Source organism: Carassius carassius, chromosome 32 (genome assembly GCF_963082965.1).
Source record: "Carassius carassius chromosome 32, fCarCar2.1, whole genome shotgun sequence".
NCBI classification, from domain to species: Eukaryota; Metazoa; Chordata; class Actinopteri; order Cypriniformes; family Cyprinidae; genus Carassius; species Carassius carassius.
The window spans coordinates 14,364,540-14,381,527 of record NC_081786.1 but is presented as its reverse complement, the minus strand read 5'-3'; the positions used below and the strand labels follow the sequence as shown (position 1 = coordinate 14,381,527).

Below are 16,988 nucleotides of genomic sequence, written 5' to 3'. Positions count from 1 at the left end.
TTTTGGCTGGTTTTTTTTTTCGATCGTGGATCTAATGACGTAGACGAGAACGGAAGTCCTTATATGAGCATTTCTCCTGGAAAAGCGTGCCCGCGCACACACATTGACCAGAGGAGAGCGAGACCGCGCACATCAACACGCTTCAAAACCGTCGGCAGCGCTGCATAGGATTTGTTCGAGAATGCCTCCAAATAAGTGCATTTTTGGATATGAGGGAAAGTTACAGTGTTCAGCTTCCCCAAGAACCCAGCATTACATGAACAGTGGATGCAGTTTGTTTTTCCGGGGCAGCACCGGAGTGTATCAAGTAGGGCTGAAACGATTCCTCGAGTAACTCGAGTAATTCGATTACAAAAAATTATCGAGGAAAATTCCTCTGCCTCGAAGCCTCTTTTAATTTATTATAAATCTCACGTCAGGTTCTTTCGCAATTATTTTTTTTAATGTGACACAACGCGTTTACGTCACCCACAAAGACACAAGCGCTGCGTCCGAAATCTCATACTGCAAGGAGTCAGCAGTGTTTTGATTTTTAAAAAGAACGTCGTGGCGTGTGTCCATTGCAAGATAGAGCTGGCATACCACAACTAGGGCACTATGATTTCCGCGATGCAGAAAACGTGGAGGGAATCGCGGAATCCAGTCATAACAACGGATTCAACAGTTTAACGTGGAATGGCACGGAATTTGCCAAATTTTTAATGAATTAATAAAAAAAATTAATTTCAGCGGTAATTTCAGCATCTGCTGTCTCACTAAATAAGGACGTGAACACATGAACAACATCTCCAGAACTGCTTTGACAGTCACTTCATGAGCATTTGACTGTTTGACTTGAGTAAAACTAGCGTCACATCACATACACAGAACTGTAAAGGTACGTCAACCCGTCAAAATAAAAGTCCTGTATTACTATTGTTCAGCAGAATGTACATAGCCCTACTACTACAAAAAAAAAAATCACACATTATTTCTTCCATGTTTTATTTTTAATAGTAAATCCCCTTTGTTTACCAAAAAGTTAAGTTTGCTTAATTTTCAATAATTAAAAGAGAAATTAAATTAATGTTTTGTGTGTTTAATGTTTAATGTGCATCTCAGAAAATGCTTTATTTAAAACCCCAACTGAATGGCACTTAAATGCACTTAATTCATCTGTCAACTTTATTGTCATTGTTCACATTACAAGTACAGACAGAGAAACAATGGGTAATAATATTTTTTTTTATGTATGCATTGCATTCTGTGCATTTAAAAAGTAAAAATATTTTTTTTTCTAAAAAAGGAAACTTAGTTGTTCATTTTAAGAGACCCAGTAGTCTTATGTTCTCTTGCATAATTAATATTGCACTTTAATTAAGCAAAAACACATTTTATCCGATTACTCGATTAATTGATGGAATTTTTGGTAGAATACTCGATTACTAAAATATTCGATAGCTACAGCCCTAGTATCAAATGCGTTTGTGTGTTCTGGTCATTTGAGTGACGAATGTTTTATAAACAAGGCCCAAGTCGAAGCTGGATTTGCACATCGTTTGCTATTAAAACATGGAGCCGTCCCTGTGATAAAAGACCCCATTCATGTAAGTACAATTGCATCAGATTTCTGTATTTTGTTGGAAATCAGCACATAAGTGAATACATGTTAATGGAAACAACACGAAACATCAGTATTAAGGCCAATTTATACTTCTGCGTCGGGTGCGCGTAGAAGGTACGGCGTAGCATACGCATTGACGTGTACCATACGTCGTACCCTTCGCCGTACCCTGACGCGCACCTCCTCAAAAATGTAACTACGCGTCGCGGCGACGCGGACCGCAAGATCTGTGATTGGTCGGCTTGGTAGCATCGCATTTCCGGCTACGCATTTCCGGCGTGTTCTTCTGCACCGCCCGCCATTTTTAAATTCAGAAGTTCAGGTGAAAGTTCAGTGAAGAAAATGGAAATGGACCAAGTGACCGAGCGATTAGTTGAAGAAGTGCGGAAATACAGCCATCTGTATGACTCGTCTTCTGCAGAATACAAAGACTGCCAGATGGCAGCGAATTCGTGGAGAGAGATTTCCTCCAACGTTGGTTTGGATGTAGCGGATTGTATGAAGAGATGGAAGAACTGTCGAGACAAGTACGTTCGCCTCCGTAAAAAGCTCGCCACAAGGAGCGGGGATCCAGGAGGGGAAAAAGTCCCAGCGTTTTATTTATTCCTGTCTTGGCTGGCACCTCATGTGAAACACCGGCTTACGGAGTCAAACTTTGACGATAAGGTAAATAATGCACGTCCTTTATGAACCTCTGTTGTTTTTAGGTTAGCTAACTTAACTAGCAATGCTACCACGCCGTAACGTTATTGATTAGTGCAAAAATAATATACCTGGGAAACAAAAAGCATGTGTAATGGGTTTTAATTATATTGTATTTATATTATATGTAATAGATTGTAATTTTATTGGGCTTGCAGATAATACAAACGCAACAACGTAGCATTTGCAATGTAGGAATATGCAGTATTCATAGCTCTGTTTATCTGTGAATTAACACTGGATGCATCAGCTTTTATATATAAAAGACTAACTTACACTATTTGCTATTTCTTTCATAATCGCAGGATGGGAGCGATTCAAGCTCAAACTCCAATGGTTCGGCTGTTGTGAGACCTTCAGCCAATAATGACCAACTAGCATGTCCACCGTCCCCCCAGCCATCTCTTCAGTCCCCCCAGCCATCTCTTCAGTCCCCCCAGACATCTCTTCAGCCCCCCCAGACATCGCTTCAGTCCCCCCAGACATCGCTTCAGTCCCCCCAGACATCGCTTCAGTCCCCCCAGACATCTCTTCAGTCCCCCAGTCCAAGGATGGCACAGAAAAGGAAGAGGAAGGAACAAGAGGACTGGGTCCAAATGCAAGTTGCTCGGTTGGAGGCTCAGTTGGAGGAACGGCGGGTCGAGCTGCAACAGAGACTGAGTCATGGAAATGACGAGAGCGACCGGTTTGGGCACACTGTTGCCGACATGCTGCGAAGGGTGCCGGAGGAGCACAGGGCGCAGGCAATGTTTGATGTGTTCAAGGTCCTGTTTGAGTGGCAGCAGAAAAAATAAACAATTGTGCCTACTTCTACAACATTGCACCTTTTAATTCTGTGCACTATCTTTATATAGTTTGCACTTTTGCATCTTTTAGTAAGTTGTCTGTTAGCACATTTGTGTATATAGTTTGCACTTTTGCATTTATTCATATTTTGCTTGTTTGCACTTATTTGTGCAGGTTTTATTGTTTGCACATTTTTGTAAATAGTATGCACTTTAGCATTTTGTTTTTTAATAATTTTGTCTGTTTGCACCTATTTGTGCAGGTTATACTATATAGTTTGTAGCTTTTGTGTACAGTTTTCTCGTGCATTTTTATTGTTAATAGTGTATCATTGCACCTTAATACTTTGTACTAACTTGTACATAGTATGCCCGTTTGTGTATATAGTTTGCATACAAAAAATTGCCTGTTCCTGCTGTTTGCACATTGTTTTGTGCAGGTTACTGCAAATAAAGATTAATGTATAGTTTACCCATTTGTGTGTGTTTGCTCTTTAGCATCTATTTTTAATCTACAATTCTAGACCATTGCACCTTTATACATTGCACTTTTACATATTTTAACCTATTTGTATATATAGTTTGAAACCAATTATGTCATTTCCTGCTGTATGCATATTGTATGGTTCAGGTTACAGCAAATTAAGATCAATAACAGTATTTATTTGTGTATAGTTTGCTCTTTTGCATCTATATTAAATATAAACAATTCTAGATCATTGCACCTTTACATGTTACATTATTTTATACATAGTTTGCACATTGTATTGTGCAGGTTACTGTAATTAAAGAAGAAACAACGTGAACAGTTAAAACTGGTCTTTATTTACATGGTTGCATGTCATTTATTGGTGTATATATTTTGTTGTAGTAGCCTAAACTCAAAACACCCGCGAGGAATCTAAACACAGTGGAACATTAAAACCCGCCCCCGCCAACTAGCGTTTCGGCGGTGCAACTGCAGAGCAACGCAGACATAACGCAGAAGTATAAATGCTCACGACGGCGTCACCTACGTGCGTAGCCTACGACGTACACTACGGCGTACCCTCGACGCAGAAGTATAAATTGGCCTTTATAGCTCCGCTCACGGCACGCCTCCAGGAGCTCTGCTTTTTCCGGAAAGAATCGTAAAACTTTATTTTTCTTTTATAAATATGATAAAACTAAAGACTTTTTGGATATATGAAGGATGCAGTACTAATCTATAGGTACTCAAGATTAACCTGAGATTAGGTGAAACTGTGTATGTTATGTACCCTTTAATGTGAGAGCCTGCAATAATGCATTTTGACCAGTGTGGTGCTGTAGCGCAAGACTGTAACTCAGTCCTCTCAGATGCAATTTCAAGAGAAGACAGCGCTTTAGCGGAGTGAGCACAAATGTTTCCGAACCCGAGGCTGCTGAGCGGCGTTTGGATGAATGTGTTAATATATGCTGCGCGCTTTCCTCTCAATAACAAAATACAAACAACAAAAACTCGGTGTGAAAGCAGTACTTAAGAACACATTTGATTACAGCAATGTGGATGTTTCCCGAACTCTGAAGTTAGGCACTCCAGTGCACAGTCACAACATGTTTTTTTATATATATATAACAGTACTTTATCCAATAGATAGCCTTAAAGTCAAGTAGCTTTACAGTATTAAACATGGAATACCAGAGTCAGTGTCGCTGTCATTTAGAATTATAACTTAATTTTATGTTATAACGCAGCTCTCCAGTGTGAAGCTAGCTAATGATACAATCTTTTTATTAGTGGGGGAGGGGGGGTATTTAATTAAAGTTTTAGTTTGGTTTGATCTAGCCAAACTAAAACTTTAGTTGAGATTACGTTGTGAATAAAATAGTTTATCCAAAAATAAAATGTCCTATCACTTACCTTTATTTTGTTTCTTATAAATATGACTTACAAAGAGATGTTTAGCAGAATGATGTGTCATTCAGTTAGTTTTTCATATAGCTAATTAAATGGCGAATAAGTGGGTTTTCTGTCATCTATTTTGTGTACCAAATATATTTTTGTATGAATTAATTGTAATTACTTAATACGACTTTCAAAAGATGGATTACAAATTAATTTATTTGTTAGAATATGTATGAATATTTTAACTAATTGCAAAAGCTGAATAATCAAATGTCAAATGATTAATCAGTTAAATAATTGATGATTAGTTGATTAATCATTCTAATAATTGTTAGATTAGTAGATTATCAAAATAATAATTTGTTGCAGACAGTTCTGGCTACAGTAACACACACTATAAGTAGCCTACAGGACAGTGCTACTTAAATTAAAAATACAACTTGTGTAGCCATTTTTAATTATAAATTTGAGGTTGTGAGCTACTACCACTTACTACCACTTTTTTTATTTACCAATCAAAATCTAATGTATATTCAAAATGACTTATGAAGTCTAATGCAACATGTCATAGTAGTTATCCATGTAGTCACCAGTTGTTTGGTAAAACCCCAAGCCTTATTAAATATTCCACTAAATACACAGAAAGCACTCACAGCAACAGCAGGTCCAGAGGTAACAGAGCATTTTATACAACTTAATCCAAAGTGAATTTCAATATGACAGTTCGACTGGCAGGCCCACCAAGATGGAGACTGGCCCAAATGAATGAGCTGCTGTATGTGGATTGCAGGAATTCTGTCATAATACTTTCATAATCCCATAATTTTATGGTGTGCGAGGCACAGGCAGCAGTACTCCTGGGTTTAGATAGGAAACGAGTCATCCAGTAAATGTACCAGCCAAGCAGGAAACACATCTAAGACATATTTCCATGACACATGACATTCATAATTACTCTGGAAAGATCTCTCTGTGAAGGGGCTTCTAAGGTCAGGATTACAGACAATGATTCACATGCACACAAGAGCAAACTAGCATATGCACAGTATGAATCTACAACATGGGTGTCAAACTACTGGCTCAAGGGTCTGTCAAGTGTTACATCCCTAAATCCAGTCTGCAACTAATTTTTAACTTTCTGCATTTTGATATTTCAATATGATCCTGAGATCTCTTAAGGACTGATGTATTTTTCCAACATGACCTAAAAACAAATTTGTCAACATGCAACCTGCATTTTTTTAATAATCACTAAAGGAAGTTTAGGTACGCATGTGTCACATAACTGAAGCCATCTACACATGGACACAAAACACACAATGTGGTATGGTAGTATGGGTCAAGTTTGTGCCTTAACCTTTGGCTTTTCATACCATTTGTAACTTTGTAGTGAAGGAAACTAAAATCAGTAGTGGTGACGTGAGTGAGAGGCGGTTATCACAGAAACTCTAGATACTGAGGATCTAACAGAAAAAAGAAAATCAGTGACTAATAGTGTAAACTATGAATTGTAAGAACAAAAATTATGAAAGTGTGGAGACAAGCAAAAAATTTTACATTTATAAATGTGTCAAGAAAATATGAAAAGGTCCTTGAACATATGGAAATCTAAAGGATGGTAATAAGAAACTCTTTCCCCTTAAAACTGCTACAAATTAACAAACATGACTTTACCTATTCAATGTATTAAGAAGAAAAGTCAAATTGAAAGAACTTTATGGTGGATCAAGAACTGGGCTCAAATTTTGCACTGCCTTGAACTCTGAGGTTTGCCTTGCACCAAAGATTGAGGAGCAAACAAGGAGCATAAAATGTATTTTCTCATGTAATATCTTTAAAGCCCAAGCTACTGTACAAATAAAATAAAAGTCCTTGAATATCTCGAGGCCACTGTAGTGGTGAGAGAGAAATGAAATACTTAATTCTTGCTTCTTAGCCTCTATTTTCTCATGCACACACTTTCTCTTTCCTCCTCAAGAGCGGCACACATGCAATCATGCACCATATCATTAGTCCAAGCCACGCTAAGCAATTCGTCGGCCTCCTGAACATTCTGTTCCCCCGGAGGAGGGAGAAGGGGGGAAAAGACTTTCCCCTGCACTTGACATCAGTTTGGCTGGCCAGCCTGAAGCTCTTTATTCTTTATAAACATCCCTTAATGATCCCTCAAACCCAGAAATCATGCCAATCACAACCAACAAGAGACAAGAGTGAGTGCACATTTTACAAACATGGCTTCCAGATGTAATTTTTCTGTGATCAGAATAGTGAAATGATTTATAGTCACAACAATTTATCCTCCATCTGCCAACATGTGGTCCTGTAACTTCATTTTTATTGGAAGTCATTGCATCTCTTTTTTTTTTTTATCAGATCGCTACCAGTCATGGTTGCTCTTGACTAATTTGCAGTAAAAAGAATGACTTCCGGTGTTGTGCATGAATCTTCCTCCCAGTGCTGATCCTGTATTGATTGAATGCTTTGTCAATATTGTACTGTTAAAAGTAATGCCAATACAGCAAGATACAGAGAGAGCAAGAGATAGAGAAATAGATGATGATTGTGTGTTTGGCCTCCTCTGAACTCGTGCAGTTCTGGCAGAAACTGACAAGCCACAGAATAGTGGCAACCTGAATCTTGAAGCAGCAATTTTTTACATTTTTCCATGAAAGCGAAAACCAGCCTATAATGTTCAGTTTGTTGTTTCCTGTGCAGTCATGTCATTTTCTTCTCCCTCTCTTTACCGCATTTGGAGAAATGGAAAAGTAAGGACAGGAAGTCTAATGCACGTCTGAACGGCCGAGCAAACAGCAGGGCTACAAAAAGACTCTGGTGAGAAAAGAACGGTCTAGTGTTTAAAATAAAGACATGTTGAATTCAGATTTGTTTGGTCTTTCAGAAGAGTTAAAGATATATAAAAAATAAATTAAAAATAACTGCCCCATCAGACCAAAGAAAGACACAAATCACTATATAAGCAAACAAACCCTTCATCATAAAAACTTAGACAATTTGGTTTATGCAACAGCTTTATAATGGCAAAATACCAAGACGTAAAGTTTATCTGCAGTCCAAATAAGAAAACGATTACCCAATTTTATCAAGTATGAATATACAGTCAGTTCAAAAATATCTGGACACTTGAAAATAACTGCATGTTATTGCTTTAGATAAAAAACATATCAAACAAAGTGGCATCACGTGATGCTAGAGCTTTTCTCAGAACTAACTTTAAGACATGTTTTTCCTGTTACAGTTAAACTAAATGTTGGAGTAACCACAGGTGTAGTTTATAACATTAACTTAAAGGGACAGTATACCCCCATTTTTTTTTTCATTTACTCGTCATCATGTTGTTCTAAACCTGATTGCATTTCTTTCCTCTGCTAAACATACTGTAAAGAATATTGGTAACCAAAAAGTTTCAGTTGCCACTGACTTCCAGTGTGTTTTTGTCCATACAGTGGAAGTCAAAATATCTTCTTTTATGTTTTACAGAAGTCAGTCATTTGGAATGACATGAGGGTGTGTATATGATTTTTTTTGTTCCATACTGTCACAATATTCTGAATAATTTGAAACAATGTATCTGTATTTTATCATTCCATATCTAACAAGCTACTACTTGCTTTTTCTTTTGACTATTTTTTTATTTATTTTATTATATAAAGGCATATATTTTCATTGTAGCTTTAACGTCAAAATGTATATATTTGGGGCCAGAACACAACATGATTTTAGTTTTTTTTTTTTTATTAATCACACTTTGGAAAATTACACATTTCAAATCACACTTTTCAAATTTCAAAAAGTTTTCCTTACTAGCTACAAATGTAATAAGGAAATGATAAATAGTCTACATGAGAAATGAAAGGTAGTGAGAGAATGAAGAGTAAAGATTTTCAATTATTGGCAGAAGCCACATCTTGTGTATATGTGCACAAGTGTTATTTTAAATTGGTGCAAAATCTATGTGGCATTACTGTGCTAATGGTGAACAGGAGCAGTATCTTAAATATACACAGAGCTGCTCTACTCTTTAATAATCTTTCATTGTATTTCCTGTATCTTTCTTGTATCAGAATAAAATCACAAACACACTCTCGGCCATCTCCTGGACAACAGGTACAAATACATTAAACAACAAACAGTAGAAAAAAAATTATTTACCTCAGTATTTTGAGGTTTATAGCTCCTGACTTACAGCAAGCAAACATTTATACGTCAATTTTGATTTAGTAAAGAGACAAATCGTCACCATCACTGACCCCAGCAGACAAAAAACAAACCGTTTTCAGCCAACATAGACTCTTAACAAACAGAAAAGTCCGGAGAGAGCAAGAGAGATCAGCCACATATGTTTGTTATAAACTCAGGTACTTGAGCAGCATTTATTCTGTTATTTGAGTTTCTGTAGAGATTTCTAGTGAGGTCTAGACTCACTTAATGTATGTTTGCAATTGTCTTTTGATTTTGTGTGCATTTCTGAGAATACCAGTTTAGCTCCCTATAAAGCAGAAATACAAAATTTCCCTGGCGTTTCTGAAGCGCTGCATGCTGTGTCAGTGTATTTCAAGATGCTAAACTAAACTCTATAGCATTTGTCCTTGGGATCAGCAGATTTAACACAGCATTAGTGAAAACCATGCATAATTGCAGTTTACAATCATCCAAAGGGCTACAAAATAGTGTTAGTCTGTAGAACATGTTTCTGTGCCATATAACAGCTGTAAGAGAAGGTCTGCCTGTATAAAAAAAAGACATCAGAGAGAGATTAATTGTTTCTCATTTTGACAGTGTGAACAGGAAAAGAAAGAAACTAAATGAAACGATGTCTGTTATATCATTAACTAGTGGTTTTCAACTAGGTCACAACCTAAAAATTAACCTGTTCTGATAGGACTATGGACAGGGAAGAAAAACACTAATAAATAAAAGCAACTAACCACATATGCATGCTAAATTAAGAGGCTTTTAAACTTTTAAAAGGGTTGAAAATGCTTTCCATAATCTTTTGTTGTAAATAATCAAATATATAAATTACACATACATACACGTGTGTGTGTGTGTGTGTGTGTGTGTGTGTGTGTGTGTGTGTGTGTGTGTGTGTGTGTGAGAGAGAGAGAGAGAGAGAGAGAGTCAATATGTATTTCAATGTTTGACTGAAAGGATAATCTTGTACACTCTTGTACAACAAACCCCAAATATAAAACATTGGTCCTGAATCAAAACCATTCGAGAATCACTGTCAGAAATATCTCATCTGAAAACTGAACAACTGTAATATGACACTAACTGAATGCTTTTTTCACAACTTCTTGCAGACACCACCTGTTTTCCCCAAATACAGAGTAAATTTTGGTGATGGTGATTACGTAGGTATGAATTTAATGGAATTAGCATATTGTGACGTCACTGACTGGGTCTTCAACCCGTGCCTTCGGGCGCATAATTGCAAACCTCATTTTGATGCAGGCTATATAGACCACAAACAAATTGAAATATTTGTCAGGTGAGAAGAGAAAAAATGAGGTACTGTTATAGTGTTTTACTTGCATCCACTGCTAGGTGTCAATGCCGTTTTTTTTCTTTCTTGGGTTGTCACTTTTGTGAAAAAAATCCTGTTTGATTTGAGAGACAAGTGTTCATTGAATCGATTGTAAAATCGATTTTGCATGTCTTAATACGTTTTATACGGCAAATAACACCAAATATAGGTAAATCCACTGACAACAGGCAGGACGAATGTAAAGATTAAATATATTGGTAAAGACCAATATTTCTGATGATTTATTGGCGTGACGTTTCGTGCACAATGACAAACAGGAGCGCAACATTTTCAAAAAACAATAAGCAATAAGTGGACTGCCATAATGCAAAACATTTACTGCAGGCTTCAACATGGGTGTGTTTACGATTAGAAATTTCAACAACAACAACAAAAAAATTGCATACGTAGGCGATTCTAGCCCGAATCTGTATCCGTATGCATGAGACTGTCTGAATACCGGCAGAATTCACATTTCTGTTGTAGAGAGAGACAATGTGCAGAAGCATTATTTGCTGTTATGCGTGTGTGTCCGAAGCGGCAGTTGCTGTGTGATGCGTGTTCCAAAAAAAAATATTAAAACTGGACAGGCTCCGAGAGAAGGTCATTAAAATCAATTTCCTATTTTCGTTTTCGAAACTTGTGTTGGTTGGTCCAATCGAACATTTTCGAACATAAAGTGACAGTGGAAATGGTCACGGTTTTAGACTAGACGAGAAAAGGGATGGGAAAAGATCTGGGCACAGTTTTTCCAGAACTTTGTGCCAAGTTAAAGCGGTGTCGAGCTGTTTTAATGAATGTTTTAGATGTATTATGGTGCCCGAACCTGTATGACTTTGAACAGTGACCACGAACATTTTGTTTACTGCAACCGCAGCCATCATTACCAAGCGCGAACCGTTGACTCTGACAGTGAATGAGAGTATGAGACGAAGCGAACGCACAGGCCATAGTGTGACATCCGTGTAAACACAGATGACGTCACAGGTTGTTTTTTTTTTAAGAAAGAATGTAGCCTTCGTTTGTATGTAGGCCAAGGCAATTTATATATTTATAATACTTACTAAAATATAATTAATATTATTTTATTGCTTTTGTATTAGTTGTATGAAGAGTAAAAAAAAATTGGTCAGTCTTAATGCAAATTTTTCAACCGGCAAGTGACTAAAGGGACTAAAAGCAAAAAAAATAATAATAAATTTGTGTCTGTCCTAAATTGACATAGTCGGTCGGGTTACAGCAAACAAGAATATTTTTAAGGATGGCCTAAGGTTTAAAGGTGGCCTGTGATTCCCGGGACTGGGAAAGACAGGACCTTTCCAGGCTGATCTTATCACTCAAGGAAAAACCCTAAATTAATACTTCACAATAGTACTGTATTTTACTCAAAAAAAAAAAAAAAAAAAAAAACGCCTTGGTAAACATAGAAAAAAAAAAAAAAAAAATTCTGAAGTCAATGTGATCATCAGTGTGAACTTGCGACCCCATTTCTTGATCCCACTCTGGATGACACAGAAATCGAGTGTCTGCTATGTTTAGGTGACCTGCTTTTGCTGCTTGTGGATTAAAGCACAGCAATATATAATACAGCAGACTTATCTAAATAACCTACAGTTCCACAGCTATTACCTTAAATAAAGATCTAGATTTCACTTGTTTGTTATGCGTGTGTTTACAGCTCTGCAGTATCTGCAGTGAAGAATCATCCTCACTGACACATTCTGAAAGGAATGGATGCATTCCTGGAAAGTGTGTGTACGTATTTTATTCTTACTTTGACATCCAGATAACCACAGGTGCCTTTGCTAGAGTAAAATAGGTTAAAGTGTTCACAATGTGTGGGAGTTTGTGAGGAGGAAATGGTTTGTTAGTGTGTATACAGACCCATCTGAAGCCTTTGTGAGTGACTTCCTTTAAACCAGGCGCCACTGTTCCTTCCCTCTACAGCTATGAAGCTTTGGCAGGTCTCACTTATTTTCATTGTTACACATATATAAATTTTTACTCTGCCTTTTTGGACACACCAAACAAATCAGTGAATCGCCTCACTATCATCAGTCATCACAACCTGCTGTGGCCAAAACATCAACTGACTCAATATCTATGACATTAATTAGGTTGAGATGATTAAAACTATATCATTCAAATTGTCAATATGCAAACAAAAATAAACATGTCCATGGGTGGGTGTGAGTTGAATTTGCAATATTTTAAGGACAGCTTTGTCTCCAGATTTTTGAAAAAATGTAACAAAACCATTCAAACATTTGGAGTTTGTAAAATCTATTTAATGTTTCTGAAAGAAGTCTCTTATGCACCAAGGTTGCATTTATTTTTTTACATTTTAAAATGTTTAAATGGATTTTTCAAATACACTAATGCGTTTTTTTCCTGGATTTTTTTGACCAATCAACAGTTCAAAAGACCAGCATTTATTAGATTTTTTTTTGTAACATTATTAATTACTTTAACTTCTGATTAATTTTGTCCTTTCTGAATAAAAGTATTAATTATATATATCTCAGTGTAATTTAAATGCAATCCAGACATCGTGTCTTCAACGGTAGACATCCGCAAAAATCCGCCCCCCTCTCTCGCAAACTGTCAGAAATAAAGACGTAGAACACCCATGTGGAGCGCTAGTAGGACTCCTACACTTATTCTTAATTTTAAAATGTCCTACGACTGAAATTGCTTTTCAAAAGAAAAACCACCACTTCAGGTTAACTTTGCACCAGGCCATTCTCTGCAGACTTATTTAAATATTGCGCGAGGAAATACAAATCTGATCGGTTAACCAGATAGAAAAGTAATTTGTAATTAGCTTATTATAAATAAATAACATAAATATGCAGCATGTTCTTATTTAGATAGCTATGTAAGTGTGTGTGTGGTAGTGTTGCTCTCCTTCATACTTGCATGAGTAAACAGTTTGCAAGATGCTGGCCAAGGTAAACAGAAGTCTGTCAAACACACACAAACACACATATACGTTTGTTTTTGTGAAAAGTGGGAACATCCCATAGGCGTAATGGTTTTTATACTGTATAAACTGTATATTCTATGGCCCTACACCAACCCTACACCTAACACTCACAGGAAACTTTGTGCATTTTTACTTTCTCAAAAAAAAAAAAAAACTCATTCTGTATGGTTTATAAGCGTTTTGAAAAATGGGGACATGGGTTATGTCCTCATAAGTCACCCTCTCCTTGTAATACCTGTGTCATACCCATGTCATTATACAGAGTTGTGTCCTGATATGTCACAAAAACAAGTGCACGAACACACGCACGCACGCGAGTGTGCACACACACACACACACATACACACACACATACTACTTGTGCTGCTTTGCTGTAATTCTTTCTTTCTCCATATGTATCATGTTCTCATTTCAATTCCATATCACTCTCACTCACAAACAGGAATACACAGATCATTAATTATTAATAGTGAAGACCTGTAATTACACATGAGAAATGAGGTAAAGCCAAAGAAAGAAAACCACACCATCAACAAAGTAACAAGATCATGTACAGTAACAGTTCATACAGAATTAACTTAAAGACCTAAGTGACTATCAGTTGACTACCACTGGTATTTCTGTTTGTCACTTTACAACAAAAGAGGACCACAGTAAGCGACAACTGACCATTCAGAATAGAGAACTCCAGAGAGCGTTGCAAAAACCACAATTGAACAACAAAACATTATTTAACCAAAGACTTTCAACTATCTGTTCATTAATGTGTCCAACTGTGTAAGAAGAATTGGAAGCCTAAATGCAGATTATGAAAGAAAAAGAAAAAGAAGAGTGAGTGGATAGGTGATTAAAGGGAAGAAAAGAAAAACCTTGTAACATCTTTGGAATCCATTTTTTATTGTGTACTGGTCCATTAGGCTGGCAGCTCAATGTTTTGTGTTCATGTTTCGTTGTTTCGCAGAGAGCGTTGCAAAAACCACAATTGAACAACAAAACATTATTTAACCAAAGACTTTCAACTATCTGTTCATTAATGTGTCCAACTGTGTAAGAAGAATTGGAAGCCTAAATGCAGATTATGGACATGCAGATATGAGCAAACCCAGTTTAGTGTGCCAACAACAAATGAGCTGATTGGAACAAAAACCAACCTATTAGGAACAGCTACTAGGAATCACATTCTGTAACCAGATTCAAAAACTACACAAACTAAACTAAGGATACATTTTACACAACAAAGAAATAGACAAAAACTGAAAAGTTTTTGCATTACATTTTTAAAAAGTTTCGCGCATACACAACAACATTTTCAAAATGATTTGCTTTTACTCATATTGGCAAAAACTGCCAAAAACGCTGTATTACGTATGCCAGGCCAGTAGTTGGCGCTGTCACCTTGTTAGTAAACAGTACCTGTGGGGAAGTTACGATTATGTTGCATATGATGCGTCTCCGCTGTTTGTTTTAATATTGGTGAAGTAAATCCACACTTTGCTGAAGAAGCTTTAGCAAACTTCAGTAGCAACAACAGTACAGTGTACTCCGCCATTGTTGTGTATGTTTGTTCGCACTTGCCTTTAAAATCGAAACGCACATGTCATCGTCCGTTTCATCGACATCACCGTTTCCAAAGATTCCCATATTGGGTGTTTACATGGAAACGATAACGGTGGCATTTTCAAAAACTTGCACTTTGAAACCTGTTTTCAAAAATAAGTATTTTCAGTTACCAAAAAAAGTTTCCAGTTTTTGGCAGAAAACGTTGTTGTGTAAAAGGACCCTAAATCAGACACTAACAGAAACTTTAAAACAAACTTACTACTCACAAAACCTACCAGAGCACAAACAATCATCTTCTACCACACAATATATCCAAAGCTTGTTTTGCCCTCTTTCTCTCATCCTGTACAGGAGCCCATTTCGTGTGAGTGATTAGAAGGGGGGAGATCATGGTCCAGAGAATTTTCTCTTTTTTGTTGTTGTTTTGTCTGCGAGCAAAGGGAAGGAATGTCCAAATTAAACAAGTGGAATTCAGGACACCCAAAGAGGTACGAGGTTCAAAAGATGGCACGAACGACAGTGTGTGTGCGTGAGAGAACGAAGGAGAGAGAAAGAAAGAGTGCAAGAGAATTTAGGGGGGAGGGAAAAGTGAGTGAATAGTTGATTAAAGGGAAGAAAAGAAAAAGAAGAGTGAGTGGATAGGTGATTAAAGGGAAGAAAAGAAAAACCTTGTAACATCTTTGGAATCCATTTTTTATTGTCTACTGGTCCATTAGGCTGGCAGCTCAATGTTTTGTGTTCATGTTTCGTATTTTCTGGCAGGCAGGAAAGTTGAATAAATTCCTGAGTCTGACCTGAAGAACGTGTTCTCCAATGCGTTATTAAACACACACAAATTCTGTGCAGTATGCAAAACACTCACACCCACCTCCTGAAGAATTAACCTGAGTGTGATTTCAAATGACAGGCCACATTCACAACTGGATGAGCAATTACAGAAGACTGAAGAAGGTAAAGAAAAACTAAACTAAAGCCTGGGTCATTTTTGGTCAAAAATGGCAGGGTAATACAACTGTCCTGACATCATAATGTAAAAAGCCTTACCAGAGGGATATTTTTTTTAAATAAATAGGGGTGCATGATATATATCGGCCGATGATTAATGCGCATCTAGTCAGTAAAGTCGGTCATCTAATCAGCGGTAAATTCCATCAGGTGCGTGATTTCACATAGAGTAGCTGTTATTACACGGACAAACTGTGCAAATGCAAGCTTATAATGAACATGGATTTGCACAGCATGTCTGTTAACAACAGCAAGTCAAGCGACACCCCAAAACTAATGATATTTATGAATTATTAATACAAGATGTTTTGTGATATATATATATATATATATATATATATATATATATATATATGGTGGGCCGTTATCGCTGTTAACGTGCTGCGTTAACGTGACACTCTTATCGGGCGATAAAAAAAAAAATCGTGGTTAATCTATTCTCAAAGTTGGGTTGGGAGCTGGGTCTATACTAAGCAAGCTATGATAACTTTCACCTCGATATTTTAGCGCGGATGTATACCTTGCCGAATTGCACTGTAGGGGGCGAGAACGTCTTCGCACCTGTGTGTATGCCTACTGTGAAATTACCACATCAAAGGTGACATGCTAACATGGATGCAAAATAAAATGCCGCCGGGTTTGCTTCAGGGATTTTTTTTTAGCTGCATTCATGTTATCACATCACAAAGCTTCCCGATGGAAACCTCGACAAGACTCACACAGGTTTCACACATACTCTGTCTGCAGTGCGAATGCAGTCCGTGTGCGTTACATATGTGGTGCAGCTCGATACACATATATATATACATTAGTGTTGTCAAAAGACCCGGTACTTTGGTACCAAGTCGGTACTAAAAAAAAATTTATGTGACGGTACCAGGTTTCTTTAAGTACCGGTAGTACCGAGGTCACGTTCAAACCCGGTTCAGCAC

General features: G+C 37.1%; 1 protein-coding gene across 2 annotated transcripts in view; it reads right to left on the bottom strand.

The window, feature by feature from the left end:
* Positions 1 to 16,988, bottom strand: part of luzp1 (leucine zipper protein 1) — a 72,867-nt gene that overhangs the window by 16,173 nt on the left and 39,706 nt on the right. The gene's annotated exons all lie outside the window — the stretch shown is intronic.